Consider the following 11614-nt stretch of genomic DNA (forward strand, 5'->3'; position numbering starts at 1 on the left):
CAAAATTTAGGCCTTTTTCCACTAATACCTACCCACCTAATGACCCATTTCCCCTCCACCTATTTAGCCAACCAGAAGAAGCATCAAACAAAGTAGCATCCCACTTATCACCAGAAACAGCCCTAGGCAAATGAGCAACCTCTTCTCTCTCTTCCTCTAGCCTACAATGGCAACTTCAAGGGTCAAAATCTGTTGCCTCTGCTCCGGAATCAGCACCTTGCCACGCTCGCAGATTTCACCATCAAGCCACTGAAAAAATTTACACTTGCGTCCAACCTGACACCCAAGGGCCAAATAAATGATGTTAAATGAACAACCAAAATCATGAAAAAAAATAAAAAAATGTATTAGCAAATACTACCTTACCAGAAACTAAAATAGTATTAGCACAATGTTCTTGTATTAGCACAATTTATATTGTCAGCAACAAGCTGAGTTTTTTTTTTTTTTTTTTTTTTTCCTTAAATTTTTAAATTTTTTTATTTATTTAAGAAAAGAAATTCTGGGTTCCCATGACAAGAAAACCAACTTGGGTTTTCTCTACGAATTAGCAAAAAAAATTTGGTTGTCAAATATTATGAAGCTGTGTTGGTTTAAGATCAAAATGACGGTCTTAGCGAGACAGTAATGAAAACTAAGAGAAATAAAAGGTCTGTAACTGAAAGAGAGAGGGGTTAGACTTAGACTAAAGGGGATTGCAAGATTGAAACGAAAATGAAGAAGGAAAATAGAAAGGCTAAAGGGAACCTGAAGTGCTTCCAAAGTTAAAAACCCAGAAATTTAAAAACATTACAAAGAGAGATACTACCTTACCGAGTAATTTGGACAACCGTAGAACCTTATTCCAGGGTTGTCAGATGTCCATGAAATGACCACAACGGGTTTCTCCAAGCAGAAGCATCGGGCTGGGCCCCTTTTCCTCAAGCTTCCACTTGATGACATCGAGCTTGAATCCATGGAAAGCAGTTGATTTGAAGATGGTTTTCGGCTGTGTGGTGAGCGAGGAGCAATTGATTTGAAGGTGTTTTTGAGTTTGTGACTGGTGAGGGACTTCAATCCATGTGGTGACTGATGAGCGAGGAGCTGAGGAAATTTGGGGGTTAGGGATTTCTATTTGGGTGATTTGGGGTTTTGCTTGGGTTAGGGACCGTCACGTGAGTGGCATGTGACTACTAAGGGCGGGGAGTAACTAATAGTGGCAAGTTAGGTTACTGTAGACATTATTTTATTATTGATTATCAATGCTGTTTGTCACATCAGAAATATCCGTTTATGATGTAACGGTAGGACCAAAATGGAACCGTTTTTCAGGAGAGGGACTAAAAGCGGTAAAAAAAAAACTTAGGGACTAAAACGGGAATCAGCTGTAAATGTAGGGACCAAAATGTGTTTTTCGCCAAAACTTAGTATATATCACATTCATTTTGTATGTATATCGGCTGTACGTTCCATTATATTTCTCCATTTTAAGTGGAGATATCAAAAAAAAAAAAAAAATGTTATCATATTACACTCATGCAAATGTGAATGTAGTACATACTAGCTAGAGTGTAAAAATTGAAAAAATTGTGTACATCGCGCATGCAAATGTGATGTAGTATACCAGAGTGTAAGAAATTGTGTGAAGCAATATTTTTGCTTTTTAAGTATATCATACCGCCTAATGGGGACAAAAAACTTACATACAAAATTTTTTTTTTTTTTTTGGTTCAATCTGGTATCTCTGGCTATTTATAGGTGAACAATTTTAGAGGATACTTACTAACTTGACATAAAGATATAGCTTCAATGGCTCTTGATACCATACCTTTATGGCTTCCTCTTCATCTTGTTCTCCCTCTTTTGTTGCTCATAAAAAAAAGATGGATGGGCATTGTTCAAAGAACATTCCACCAAGCCTTCCTAAGCTCCCTATTATAGGTAACTTGCACCAACTTGGTGTGTTGCCTCACCAGTCTATGTGACATCTCTCCAAGAAATATGGCTCTGTGATGCTTCTTCAACTCAGTGGCATAAGAACTGTCATAATATCTTTTGTTGAGGCAGCAAGAGAAGCCTTAAAAGTTAATGATCTTGCCTGTTGTAGTAGACCTCCCTTAGCTTGCTCTAAAGTTTTTTCCTACAATTATAGGGACATGGCTTTTTCACCTTATGGTGATTACTGGAGAGAGATAAGGAAAATATGTGTTCTTGAGCTTTTTAGTGTGAAGAGCGTGCAATCCTATCTGTTCATTAGGGAAGAAGAAGTTGCTTTGCCTGTGGATTCTATATCTCACTATGCATCTTCTGCAACCATTATTGATCTTTCTGGGAAGCTGTTTGCCCTCACTGCAAGTATAAATTTTAGGATTGGTTTTGGTAAGAGTTTCTGCGGGAGAGGTTTAGACAATGAAAGGTTTCAAGCAGTGGTTGATGAGGTAGTTGTTGGAAAACCTGGTTTTGTATCTCATACAAAACATACAGCGGAAGCAGCAATCACGAATCTACTTCATTCATGACAGATAACATGTAACCTTGAATTCTAGAACAAAGAATAGAAAACGTACCTTGATGTAGTGAAATCCAAAACCAAGACTTGAGAATACCTTTAATCTTCATTTCAATTCGACATGGTGCCCAAGAAGTGTGGTTTCTCAATCAGTCTTTTTGTACATTGATTCTCAAAGAAAAAATCCTTCTTCTTCTCCTTGCCGAGAAAAACTGTTTTCTTTTCATCATACGTACATACTAACTACCATAGTAGTTACTTTATTTAATAACTCTTATTAAATAAAAATTGATTATCTAATTAGGTTAGCCTTTTGGGCCTACACAATTGGGCTTTAGTTAGTGACTTGAGATGGGACCAAAGGGAACAAATAAGACTCTATCTCTAATGAGCCTTGGGTTTTTCTGTCAACTCTTGACAAGTCAAAGTTACCATTAATTATATTTAATACCACTATATAAATATAATTGCACTCTAGGCCTTATTAATAAATTATATCCCAAGACTCTAATAATATCATATTACCCCTCCATGAAATATCCATAGTGAACAAAGTCATAAAGAACTGTTACTTTGTAAACAACTTTTTATTTATGAGTACACGGTTTAATCTTTTGGTTATTCACATTTATTGAAATCCAATTTCAATAAATATAAGCTTTAGTAATTCCTTACTAAAGTGGGTGCCTTGAATAACCAGTTCCCATTAAACTTATCTCAAGGGGATATTTCGTGTCTCTATAAAAAGAGATTATGGATACCATTTTGAGAATATGTGTTCCCTCAATACTTCGTGTGGTTACCTAACATACTGAGGTTTTGACCATGAATATTAGATCTCACTTCTGATATATCAAAGTAACCTACATTTCATGATCGAGTTCACTACCCTCTTAGGATTGAGAGTCTATGAAATTAGAAGTCATGAGATTAATTATTTAGGTGACAGTTGTTGATTGAATAATTAATCTCACAGCGGTTTAGGTCAATATGTCTTAACTCTTAAGAAACATCAACACATTAACTAAAAGTCTCCACTTTCATGATCAAGATAAATCATAATAGTTGTTGTGTTATAGTCTTCACAGATGAAATACCCAATTTCATCGCCGACTATGAACTACATTTTGTGTTTACAAGGAACTTGTGATTTATATCTTCTGTGACTAAATCATATAAATCACATACAATGCATCTCATGGACTATGATAATGTCACATTAGTTCATTTCCAAATAGTCTCATATAATTAAACAACTTAATTATTTATAACATGCCAATAAATTGGATTTTAGGGAATAAACCCCAACAGTAGTGTCCATGATAAGAAGCTACAATGCATCTAAATTCTTTCCCTTGGTGGAATGGATTATAGACACTTTCTCTAGTAGATTTAAAAGGCTTGAAAGGGTTTTTCATGAGTTGGATACTTTATTCCAACAGGTCATTGATCTCCATCTTGATCCTGAGAGGACAAAACTAAAGCATGAAGACATTATCGATGTGCTGCTGAGAATTGAAAGGGAGCAAGTTGAGTTTGGTGATGCTGCTCGGTTCATAAAACATAACATTAAGGCAGTCATCTTGGTAAGCTGCCAATCTTTTATTAATCCCATGTTTTTTTTTTCCTTTTTTTTTTCTTTTTAACTTTACTTACCTTATCAAATTAGCCCATGTTCATCTACTTACCTGTTACTATATTTGTTTATTGGTGCAATTACCATGATATAGGCGATGGCAGAGCTTGCTAAGAACCCAAGATTGATGAAAAAAGCACAAGATGAAGTTAGAAATTTCATTGGAAATAAAGGGAAAGTCACTGAAAGTGACACTAACCACCTTCATTATCTAAAGATGATAGTTAAAGAAACTTTTAGATTGCATCCTCTAGCAACTCTACTTCTTCCAAGAGAAACCATGTCACACTTTAAGATTAATGTGAAAGCTCGAAAATGTGTTAAAAAACACAAGAGCTGTTTAGACCCTCCCAATCAAAGTTACGACTCGATTGATTTTACATTAACTTAATTCTAAGTGCGGAATAGTGTAAATGCGAGCAAATAACCAAACAAGCTACTCCAACATATATTCATATAAACACAGCAGTAAAACGAAATGTAAAAAAGTAGGGAAGAAGAATGCAAACACAGATAACACGCCGATGTGTTATTGAAGAGAAAATCGAAGAACTCGACGAAAAACCTCTCCGCCGCCCTTCAAGCGGTAAACGATCCACTAGACAATCAGTTGGGATACATGGGTTAGCAAGAGAGGCTCCAAGCCTAATCTACCCGCAGTACCTAAGCCCTCTAAGCTCCTACTCCAACAAGGCTTCTCGAAACTGTGTCTTGTCTAACTCTCCAGATCCTGCAACAAGCTTCATGTTGCATCTGCCATCCTTGGCTTCTTACAATGGTTCCTAGCAGTATCAAAACCTCACTTGACACTCTGAAAAGGTGTGGTAAGTGTTTGGGCTATCAATCTCTCAATGGCATGGAAATGGAGAGGTAAGAGTTGAGGAAATCCACAAGCTTATGTGTAGAGATATATGGGTATAATAATCTTTAACTCTTAAGGTGTTTGGCTAGGGTTTTCTCTCAGAAGCACTCCTCAACATTTGTGGGTAATGTAGGTATATATAGTGTGGGTATAGAAAGTGTGTATCAGATAGTACAGTCTGGTAGAACAGAATGTTTCATGAGTGTCTCGCGGGAAGGCCTTACCCACGAGCTACTCGCGAAACATAGCTGTCTCCATCTGTACTGACTCTTTGCATTCCAGTCATGTGCAAGGCACATGCTTCACTTCGCGAGATACCTGCGAGAAATCTTCTGGCTTCAATTGCTTGAGTCTTCACACTCTCTTTCTCTAACACACAACCCTTACAATCAAATCCTATAATAAATACAGGGTACAAAAGATTGAATAAAATTACAATCAAATTTGGTACAGAATAAAAGCCAACAGAATACATATTTGTAAATCACAACTTTACACAATGGGTATGACATTTACCGAAAAATGTTAGTACAAGTTAATGCCTGGGCAATAGGACGAGATCCTAAATACTCGGAGAACCTAGAAGAATTCATCCCAGAAAGGTTCGTGGATAACTCCATCGATTATAAAGGTCAAAATTTTGAGTTATTGACATTTGGATCTGGTCGAAGAAGTTGTCCTGGGATGTATATGGCAACAACAACAGTTGAGCTTGCACTTGCAAATCTTTTATATTGTTTCAATTGGAAATTACCTTATGGGATTAAAGAGGAAGATATCAACATGGAAGAGGAAGCTGGTCTTAGCCTTACTACCAATAAGAAAACAACTTTGAACCTTGTGCCAATCAAATTGTTTTAAAATATTAGTTTATGTCAACACTCTTCCCCTCCCTTTCTTCTCTCCCACGTCTCACTCCATTCTAAATATAATCTCCATAGGAATAGTTGCTTTTATGTAATATATATAGGGTTGGACTTGTGTCCAGTGACCTGTTTCATTGGACGGGTTGAGATGTGAACACATGTCCAATTTTGGACATGTATCCGTACCCTAGCATGTCTAGTGGAACTAGTCACTTGACAGAAGCCTCTCCCATATATATATATATATATATATATATATATTGCTAAGCACTTTGAAATAAATGGTGGCCAATTAGCATGTATGTTTTTGGCTTTTGCGATCATGGATCATTTCCCTTTCTTATAAACAAATGGCAGGAATTGAAAGATAATTTGTGTTTGTCTTTATGACCTATGGTGGTGTTATGGAATACAAAACCACTATTTCTATTCCATTTTATGCTTCACTAATCATAATTTGTTATGATGTATTCATTTTATTTTACCTATAAAATAACTAAAATTTAAAATAGAAAAAAAATAAATAAAACACATGGCATATCACAATCAGTAGAGTATAAAGTATTTTTGAGACTGATGGTTTCTATTCAGTATTATGAACGATAGGCATAATTATGTCATTCAATCAATTGTTTTGAACAACAGAGTAGAGGCTGGGTGGGCAAATTTTCTTTAGACTCCAAACTGTATGGAGAAAAAAGGAAGAAGGCCTTACTTTGTTCGTATTACAAATTATATTATAAATTTAAATTAACTTTAATGTTCAAATGTTTGATCATGTATGGTGGCAATGAAAGGTGTGTAGAGGGAATCTTTCAATTCCAACATCAAAATCAATGACGCATCCCACCAAATCATATTACAAAGATCCTTTTTTTCTTATACACCTTTGTACCTCTTATTGAACTATGTGCTCCGTATAGGGTGTCATTTTTTTAATGTTTACATGTGAAGTATTCATTTTTTTTAATGAGGTGTGTAATAATAAACTTATAAACTAGTAATTTAAAAAAAAATAATAATAACATAATTGTTTTGGCATATGTACTGATTAACAATATCTATTAAATTTTTATTTCCTATAAATGAATGCTAATGAAATAAAAACATGTGGTTGAACATCAAATAGGGATTTTTTTTATTAATTAAAAGATTTTGAGTTCAAATCATGTCTATACCTAAAAGAGATTTAAATTTTATTATATCTATAAAAAAAATATAAGTGCTAAATTAGTTAATATGTATTGATGAGATATGACACCATTTAAAATTTGGACCCTAATGTTACATATCATTTTGATTTAAGTCATTTTGTCTATATGTTGTGATGTCGTGTTTGTCAATTGCTACCTTAACTCAAAATGGCATATTATGAATCCAAAATTTGAAACAAAAATGTGTAATTTTTAATGTGTAAATTGCGTACTAGTCTATATGTCATTACTCCTCAACTTAAACACTTCAGCTTCAAGACTATATAATTATATTTTTAGACAAGTTTATATATAGACATATAATGATAATACAACATAAATTTGAATTGACTTTAATGTTCAAGTGTTTGTTCACAAACGTATTATTAATTTTGGAAAATTATTGAATACTCTTGGACTATCATAAATACATACTCCCCCCTCTCACATAAATTGTCGGTCCCACTATAAATTTAATTAGTAAGACCAATAGTTATTTGATAGGAGGAAATACGCATTTATGGTAATCCAGGAGTACCTAATAATTACCCATTAATTTTAGGTCTAGTTCATTTAATTGTCTAGTTTAAACTTAGACTTAAATTTAATTTATTTTTTAAACAAACAAACAAACATAAACAAATCTTTTTTCTGACGCATTTATGGTAATCCAGGAGTACCTAATAATTACCCATTAATTTTAGGTCTAGTTCATTTAATTGTCTAGTTTAAACTTAGACTTAAATTTAATTTATTTTTTAAACAAACAAACAAACATAAACAAATCTTTTTTCTGACTGGAGTTCAAGCTCCTCATTAGCAACTCGATTCATTTACGGTCAATGCCCCCTCTTGATTGATTACACCAGAATAGCCCAACAAAAGATCCTCTTATCATAACAAATTCACAATCTATCATGGACCTAACCAAATAGACTTCCAAAATCTTACAAGGAAATCTTACAAGTATCGTTTACCTTTGCAACTTGCAATATCGTACAACACAATCAAACATTAAAATACGCACTAGTGTAGAAAGAGTGGTTGCGCTCACTTCACTTGAGGGGTGAATGAATCATGCATTGACTCATCAAGTGGGGACCACCATCCCATTCCAAAAACTAATGTTATTAAATCCATTTCGTTTCGGCTGGAATGGCTGGAAAATCTCATACTAGCATATAAACCGGAATGGTAATCTCACTTGTTCCACCTTGGATTAAATTTTGGTCTGTTTCGGAGAGTTTCGATCAATTTTAGCCGAAATTCAAGATTCGTTCGGTATGAGTTATGGGTCCGAATAGAATAGAGAGAGAAAGAGGGAGGTTTTGAGGTATGGGGGGTGATGTGAGAGAGTGCTTGTGTGTGAGACAAAGAGAAAATGAAAGAGAAAACCAGTTAAATACATACTTATCTGCTTTTGGAATCAAGAACGAGGCAACAAGCAGAAGAAATTGTTCTTCTTCTTCAAGAGGATTTTGAACTTGAAGGAGCTAAGAGAGAGAAGCAAAATTGCGTAGAATGAGTTGTAGGGGTAGGTAGGGTAATAAATGCGGGAGATATTTAAACAAATTTATTACTTTTTTATTCTACCATCTGATAGATGAAGAGATTTTATCTATTTGTTTAATTATTTTATTGGGATGTGTATAGCACTTTGCACATGTGGTAGATAGCTAGTGTTTCACACAAACTCAATAATTAATATAGTGGGTAGTTAAGGGGAAAAATAAGTAAATAAAAAAGGAAGAAAAAGGAAAGAATAAAAATTTATGGGTTTAAGCAAGTTAATATTTAGTTGTTTAAATTTATTTTGATATTAAAAAAAAAAAAAAAACTAAACTCAGTTAATTAAGCATTTTTAATATTTATTTCATTAACTTGTATTATTATTTAACTAAAAAAAAGTAATACATTTTTATGTTAAGATTTAAGACTAAAATAGTTTGTATTGTTTGATATTTAGTTATTTACTTCCTTAATTTGATAATTTTATGTTTTATAAGAATATATATATATATATATATATATTTTAGGAACCCCGAAACACCTTGAAATGGTACACCGAAATAAGCCGGTACTAAAATATTCCTTTCCGCTAGACAAACTGAAACGGGTTCCAAAACGGTATTCATAACATTGCCAAAAATTACATTGTCAATCTCTTGGCATTTAACACGTGGCAACTGTACCAATGCCAGCGTAGTACTTGGTCCTCATTTTTTTTTTTTTTTCCCTTTATAAGAGATTAGTGTTGTGCAACTTGCATGGTTGGATCCCACTTCTTAACACATGACATGCCCCTTGTCGAGGGGACCACATGCTTTACGCACACTCCTCGCCGATTTAAGGTCGCCCAATTACTCGTTGACTTCTTTGCAAATTAGACCGTAGTCAAAAAAAAAAAAAAAAAAAAAAAAAAAAAAAAGAATGCAAAACTGACTTTCTAAGTTTTTTCAAATTTAATTTCAATTCTCTAACTTTTAGGTTTATTCAATTAAGGTTTTTCAATAAGATATTTAGGGTTCAATTTTTTTTTCCTGACTATTAAATTATCAAAAAAGAAAAGAAAAAACGAAATAAGACTTCTGTTTAATGACTCTAATTATTTAGTTTACCTCCACTATTTATACAAATATCCACAATTAATATAAAAATATTCACATCTTAAAAAATAAAAATATATTTAAAATATGAAAGTGAATATAAAAATTAGGAGTAATTCTTAGGTACTCTTGGAGCATGGAGAATGGTGCTGTCTCCTCTCATATTCATAGTAGAACCCATTCATTAAATTAATGGTCGGGTCTATCATAAATGTGAGAGGAAAGGATATCATTTTTTCATACTCTAGAAGTACCTAAGAATTTTTCAAAGTGAAAGTGAGAGTATCATTAGATTCATTACCCCTGATTGATGAGCATATAACAGTAAAAAAAAAAAAAAAATGGTGGGCGAGGTAAGAAACAAGTATGGGAAAACATTATAAGAAGCGAGAGCGAGCCACGGAAGTGGAAGTCCAACTACTATTAACAACTAAAGATTGAGGCAAGAAGGATAGAAAACAAATACTGTTAGGACATATGTGATTCACTTGTTAAGAACATATGTCATTATTTTATGTAATTGGCTAGGATGTGTTTAATACTTCAAGAAACTTTGTTTCAAGATCAAGTGTTGAAGCCATGCAATTCTGTCCAAGATTCAAGCTGAAAAGTGATTGTCATTAAAGCTCGACAGCTAGCTCAATAGCTAGCCATCTATCGAGCTTAAGAAGCAATTCCAGCCCCGTGGCTCGACAGCTTCTTGACAACAGCTAGACAGATAGGCATTTGTCGAGGTTTATGAAAAATAGATTTTCAGTTCTATTTTGACTCTAATCCGTGATTATGTGTTTGGGCTTTCTTTTCCCACAGTCCTAGATATATAAAATGATTATTTTAAGGGCCATCAAAGAGGACATAAGTTGCACAAGTGTTTAGCAAAGTTTGTTCAAGCAATTTGTGACTGGAGACACAGTTTTGCCTTAGTTCGTCGTTCTTATGATAATGTTGCTGTATTTGTGCTCCATAGGGTTTTGTGACCAAGCATCTTCTTAATCTCCATCGTTGGGATGAATTGAAGAACTTTGCAGCCAACGATCTTCTCTAATTGGTGATTGAAGTCGCATATTGGGATTTGCACAATTGGTTAGTCAAGTACTGGGAGCCGTGCATCAAAAGGAGAAATTGCCACTACAAAACAAGTCCAATTGAGTATTGGGGTAAGGGTTCAACTGTAGGTTGGTATAAGGTATTGAGATTCCTTTACCTGTAATAGTTTTTTGTGATAATAGTGGAATTTCGGGAGTGGTGACCTTAAAATCACCCGTGGGGTTTTTGCCATGTTGGTTTTCCCCATTCATAAACAAATCACCCTGTCAATTTATTTTTCGTTGTATAATTAGTTTATTGGTGATTTGTTTGTGCTACCACGCGTTTGCATGTTAATTTGATTAATTAATAAACTTGGCTAATTAATCAATTAATCTATCATAAGGGGTCAATTTGTTTTTTGCCTATTAAGTGGTATCAGAGCAGGCACACTCTGATTAGGTTTTAATTTTTGTTGTGTTGATCCATTGACTCCTGTTTGTCATGGATAGAGGACAGTCTTTAATAATACCTCATTTATTTGATGGCACTAATTATGCATACTGGAAAATACACATGAGAGTTTTCTTGCAATCTTTAGATGAGAAGGTGTGGCAAGCTATTGAGATAGGTTGGATCAAGCCAAAAGAAGCGCCGGCGGATTGGGATGAAACCAAGATCATGGCGGCAAACTTCAACAGTAGAGCATTGAATGCTTTGTTCAGTGTAGTTACTAATGAGGAATTTAAGAAGATATCCTCCATTGAAACTGCAAAGGAAGTGTGGACCATCCTCCAGACAACCTATGAAGGAAGTACGACTGTCAAGGATTTGAGGCTTCAGAGGCTTACTATAAGGTTCAAAGAGATTAAGATGGAGGAGGATGAGTCGTTCGATGAGTTCTATGCCAAGCTCAAGGATATAGTGAACTTAGCTT

At 34.3% G+C, this 11614-nt stretch overlaps 1 pseudogene; it reads left to right on the forward strand.

Annotated features, from left to right (window-relative positions):
* The first annotated feature begins 1788 nt into the window (after window positions 1-1788).
* On the forward strand, window positions 1789-5847 carry LOC115982884 (annotated as a pseudogene).
* The last annotated feature ends 5767 nt before the right edge of the window (window positions 5848-11614 follow it).

This window comes from Quercus lobata, chromosome 3 (assembly GCF_001633185.2).
Source record: "Quercus lobata isolate SW786 chromosome 3, ValleyOak3.0 Primary Assembly, whole genome shotgun sequence".
In the NCBI taxonomy this organism is placed as follows: Eukaryota; Viridiplantae; Streptophyta; class Magnoliopsida; order Fagales; family Fagaceae; genus Quercus; species Quercus lobata.